The following is a 5,951-nucleotide window of genomic DNA, read 5'->3' as shown; positions in this document are numbered from 1 at the left end:
ATTTCAGGTGCTTTAGTAGCCAGTTGAAAATTTAGTAAATCAACAGTGTGTTTGTTTACACGATATCAAAAATGGATTGGTGAATTTTTTTTCCCAGCTAACATGAACAAGCTCCTTGTCTTTGGCATTGCTAAGCATAACCTCAGGATACAATTTTAAATAACTTTATGGAACCATACCCTTTCCAGAAAGGAAGCCTCTTTTCTGGAAGGCAGCAATCCATGTGGTCTGCCAGGGTTACAAACCTGTTTTCCACTAAGTGTTTTTTGAGCTTTGCATTAAACAAAAATGAGATTTAGCGGTAGCACAAACAATGGTTGTCAGGGTGACTTGCATCTTTGTGGAGCGGTTTTTTCTGGGTTATTGGGCATTCTCTGCTATCATATTTAACGACATATCATTGAGCTCTTATTTTGAAAATTGCCAGTTCTTAAAACCTGTAGACATTTTAGCCCTTGTCCAGGCCTCCATGGGCTTGACTGGTTCTTGGTCAACCTCTGCTGCAGAGTGAATTTGATTTGTTACCTCACAACATTTCTTTATCGCTGTTTGTTCCTGTGGTCTCACTTTGGAGGAGCCAGTGCAATTGCTTTTGGCACCTGAGTTTGTAATCTTTCCCGAATTTCTCCTTCACAACCTCTTGTCACAGAACCAAATCCCATTGGCAGACGCTAACACAGCCCAGATGCCAGGAAGATCCACCCCCCAGCTGGGCCATATGACCCTAATGAGTGAGCAGCCATGTGCACAGTTCTTTAAAACTGAAGTCAAAATAACAAAATGAATTTTCAGGGTGCACTTAACAATGACAAGGTTTCATTATGTAAAATCTGAAAACCATCAGGAAAAAGGAGCAAGCTACTTCTATTAATTCCCTCTCCGTGGAAATCTCAGTTGAATAGTAATGTATATGTATGTCATATACTGAAAAGTCCACTGAAAGATATTGTAAGAAAGGTACAGTAAAAAAGACAACATGGTCTCTGTTCTTAGTGAGCTTACGGTCAGACTAGCAGGGTATTGAAAAAATAAACTCTCTCCTTCAATGACTGAAATTCATGATTTTTATTTTCTGTTTCCTTTGACCTTCTGCAGGTAGAATTTGCCTATTAACTTTTGTGGTTCCATAACACTCTGTGGCTGCCTCTGCATTCTGATATTCTTGTCCCTCTCTCTCAACTGTGAGGTCCAGTGGTGGTACTGGATCCCGCTAGTATCACGTTCTGTAGTGTGGAGTGCCAGTGGTTCACCTGCAGATAGCTCGATATTGGCCATGGTGGAGATACTTAGAGCAGAATCTGGTAAATGTTGCAAACTTAGGGCTGTGAGTTGTTGGAGGCTGGGTTTACCAGCACATGAGGTCCCCGTAGTCAGCACTGTGTGTTTCTTTTTGGATCGCCAGAGCCTTGCAGTGCTTGGCATATGGTGATTACGCAATACGTTTTTGATGAATGAGTGAAGGAATTCATGCATTCATTGTTAGGCACTGTATCACACAAATAGAATAAAACCAGCCAACCCGGTTTGGTGCAGAATGCAACAAGCTGCCCCAATTGTAGTGATTTCAGTGGCCTGTTGAGAGGTCTCCATCGCTCCAACAAAATACATCTCTTGCTATCTCACTGCGGTACCTCATTCCCATGTTGATGCCATTTTTCAAGTAAAGTGCACCTTTTGAATGATTTTAGGGAAAGGTTCACTGGGTAGGGCAAGAGAACGGGAAGCCAAAGGGGGCAAGGCAATGGGAAGTAACACAGCCGGATAACACCCTGAAATGATGACTGCTTTATCCAACCGTTATTGCACTTCTGATCCACCATTGTGAAATGGGTGAGATTTATTCTTAATGGTTTCCCCTTCTCCTTCTCTTTTGGCCCTTTCTCTGTAACCCGAGGCTTTTATGTCATCCCTTGTTTGTCCAAGTACTTTCTCTACTCTTTTTCATAGAAAATGATCCCATATGTTCTAGACCTATGTGGGGGGAGGGGAGGTGGGAGATGCCCCAACATTTTTTATTTATAAAAAATTATGTATTTAGTTTTACACATTTAAACTTCAGTCACCTTCAAAGTACTCTCCATTTGAGGCAATACACCTATGGGGACTTTTCTACCGCTCAGAACAGTTTTGAACGCGTTGATTTTGATGCCTTTTAGTGCTTCTGCTGTGTTTTGTTTCACCTCTCCCGTATTGGGGACATGGTTCCTTTTGAAGAATTTTTTAATCTGGGGAAACAAAAAAAATTCGTTTGGGGTGAGATCGGGTGAATAGAGAGGGTGGGGCACAGCGGTCATGCCGTTTTTAGGTTAAAAACTGCTGAACACTCAGCACATTGTGGGCAGATGTGCTGGTAAATCACCCATCACGAAATGGGCAAATGCATTGAAAGCATCTTAAAAAATGCAGTCTCTCACAGCAATTCCCGCTGGTGCACTGATGCAGAATGGTTCCTCGAACACTCACCTAGTGGTGGAAGCCTGTATTGCAAGGGGCCTGCCCTCCAGAAGACAATTCCAGGGTTTTTTGGGTCTCCCTCATATTTCTCTTTCCTTTACTTTTCTGTTACCCTTTCCCTGACTTTTGGTCCATTCTTTATGAACCCATTATTCCTTGTTAGGACTTCCTATGTTTTCCTAAGCAAGGGGCTATTGTAATTCAACAGAAGACCCATGAAAACAGTAAGGATTGAAACCAAAGCAGCAAAGACCCAAATGATGGTGTTTTGGGTGCTGTAGGAAATATAAAGAGGAGCATTTTAGTGTGGGGGCAGAGAACATGTTAGGCAATGCTTTAAATGGTATCACATAAGCAGTTGCCTCTGCTGCCTTAGTGTAAGATAGGTTCCGATTCCTTTTTTTTTTTTTAGATTTTATTTATTTATTTTTAGAGAGAGGGGAAGGCGGGGAGAAGGAGATGGAGAGAAACATCAATGTGTGGTTGCCTCTCATGCATGCCCTACTGGGGACCTGGCCTGCAACCCAAACATGTGCCCTGACTGGAAATCGAACCAGCAACCCTTTGGTTTGCAGGCTGGCACTCAATCCACTGAGTCACACCAGCCAGGGCCCAATTAATTTTTGATAGAAGAGAGTAGGGACCTGGTGAGGTAGGGTTTGCATGGGTGAGTTTTGATGAAAGGAGGGAAGAGGAAGAGGTCCAGTCTCCCTACCATGGATCCTTGTATCAGGAATACAGAGTATGAGTGTCTGTCTGCCAGGGGTTGGAGTGTTTTAGGGGAGGAAGACCCTGAAAGGTGCTGGGGGAGAGCTAACAGGGAACAGAGCATCTCAGGAACAAGCATGGCTTAGAGCCAGCCTTGACTGCTAGCTATATGTTTAGACTTTTTCTACCCACAGTTTGTAAATTTTTGTAATTGCTGTAAACTTGTCATGGGAAACTCAGACTTTTCAGATGAGATTTGAGATTCTGTGTGGAGGCCAGTGGCCACTGGATTCACCTTTTTGACGGATTATCTAGATTTAGGGACTCCCCCTGTCTGCCCTCTCAAGTCTTCAAGGCAAAGGCAGGTCCAAAGTGAAAGGGAATGTCAAAGAAGGCTGTTTACAGTCAGTTAGAGGATTCTGGAAAATAATTTTGCATATACAAAAAAGCAAAAGCAGCAGAATCTTTTTATTGAAATTATTTCATTTAACTAAGTGTATGTCTTCCTTAGAGAAGCTGCGAGGAGCTGGCAAGTGGGGAAGATCTAAATCACCAAAAATGTTTTGCACTGTTGATAAGGTTTGAATAAAATTTTCATCAAGGCTGCGGAAACTGCACCCCCTCCTTGGTGGTACTCTCTGTCTGGGAAAGAGCATGAGCTAAGTCAACTGGAGAAAGTGACTTGACTTCTCTCCGCTGGGATTGGGACTAAGGAGTGTCTTTCAAAATCGTATGAGTAAGGGTATGGTGCCAATGATGGAATGACTCGAACCAGAGTGCTAGTGCCAATGTGTTGCTTTGTAACATATTGTGTAAGTGCAAGTGAAAGCTGCTTTCTCTTTAAAAGTGTTAGGTGAGAGCTATAATGGAATAATAAAAATGCTCATAAATTCATGAGTACCCACTCTGTGTCAGGTCGTGTGTGCCAAGTGTTTTCCATGAATTATTCCGCTTAGTCTTTTAACAACCCAGAAAAATAGTCACCGCTATAATCATCTCCACCTTAGGGGTGAGAAAACTGAGTCCCAGAGCAGTTAAATAACCTGCCAATGGGTAGCTGTGCAGATGGGATTACGCACCCAAGGAGTCTCACACTTTAGCCTATGTTTCCAGCTACCACACTACCCTGCTTCTTGTCAGTAAAAGTCAGGGCACAAACTGCAGCAGCAGCATATATTGAGCACCTGTTGTATGCCAGTCTCTGCCATGCATTGTTCACTTATTTTCTTAACAACACTGTGATATCGGCAGAGTTGTAATCCCATTTCACAGAAACGAAAACCAAGGTACAGGTCACATAGTTAATATAATGGATCTGGGCTGGTGCTGGGGATGAAGCACCAGCTCGAGCTGGTACAACTGACTATCCGAGGGACTAAAAACCCTAGCAAGGGACATGTAGCAGTTTTTATAAAGGCTAATCTTGGGGTCTCACTATGAGTCTACTCAGATCATGCAATGTATACTTTCACTCATAGGCGCCACCCAGGGGCAGCACTGAGGTTGCTGACCTGCACCTCCCCCCACCCCGCCCCCACCCAATGCCCCTTACTGGGACTATTAATAAATCCTGCATCGCACTTGCCTCTCCTTCCTCTGAGCATCTCATTGCCCAAAGCCCAGACCTGCAGGCCTGTGGAAAGAAAGGCTTTTGGTGCTGCCTGTGGTAAAGGTTGGATGGACAGATAGTGCCTTTGGTTGGTTGATTGTTGTAATCAATAAACAGGATACAGAAGGAGGGAATTTCAGGTTCTTCTACATCACTTGGTTCCTGTTACCAAAATTATTTTCCATCTTTTTCAGAAAAGAAAAGAGGACCAGCAACCAGTAGAATGTAAAAGTCACTAAAAGCAGTTTCAAGATGACAAAGATGCTCACAAATTGGACCCATGTGGCCAGGTTCAGAGACAAGTTTATTGAATGTGTCTTTGGCTTAACAAGGTGGAATGAGGGCTGAAGTCTGTCATTTATCCCTTATTGGACTTGAACTTAAAGTATTCCCATATTTGATGCTACAGATATCAAAATGATGGTTCCTCTTCCCTTTCCCCAATTTCTTCTATCCTTACAAAATATTTAATTTTTATGACCTGGGGATTGGCCATCTCAGGACTTATGAAATAAGAGATGTCTGTAGCTGGCAGGTTTACTATTTGAAGACTTACCATTGGTAGTTGAGTTGCTTTCCTGGTCATAGAGGCAGACTTCTCGTGATCCATCCATACTTCATGGCCCTGAGCCCCTAGCAACTAGAGGCAGGTGTAATCCAAATTTCCTCAAGCGCCTCTGCTCATGCCACCAGTTGTGTAATAAGTGACCTCCGGCCCCATTCACATTTCCACAGTGTTGTTGCTGGGAGCCTCTGGGGCTGCCGCATGGGAGCTCATGGGCAGTGTTTCCAGTCTGGACCCTCTGTCCGATGCCTGTGGTTGGAGGGCAGCACCCCATTGCTGCCACTGTGCAGTCTCCTGGTGTTTCCCAAACTGCAAACACTAATGATGCCTGTTGTTCTGGCTCCTGTGCAGACTTTTCTGCACCTAAACTGCCTATGCTCCACACAGAGGTGAAGCTACGCTGGCTGCAATGGTGCAGGCCCCTTCTCCCCTGGGTGCGTCTCTGTGTCTCCTGAAGTCCCCCTGCATAGAGGCTTTATGGCTTTTGTCTGCAACCTTCTCCCAAGGCTTCAGACTCATATGAGTCCAAGGACTGGCTGGGATCAGGGTCAGATGTGGACTCTCACCCGCCTGTTGGCTAGGCCCAGAGAACAGTGAATCCCGGGACTGGATGCA

The sequence above is a fragment of the Pteronotus mesoamericanus genome, unplaced genomic scaffold (genome assembly GCF_021234165.1).
Source record: "Pteronotus mesoamericanus isolate MK-2021 breed Mesoamerican mustached bat unplaced genomic scaffold, CSHL_Meso_final scaffold_174, whole genome shotgun sequence".
In the NCBI taxonomy this organism is placed as follows: Eukaryota; Metazoa; Chordata; class Mammalia; order Chiroptera; family Mormoopidae; genus Pteronotus; species Pteronotus mesoamericanus.
Note: the sequence above shows the minus strand (reverse complement) of the source record.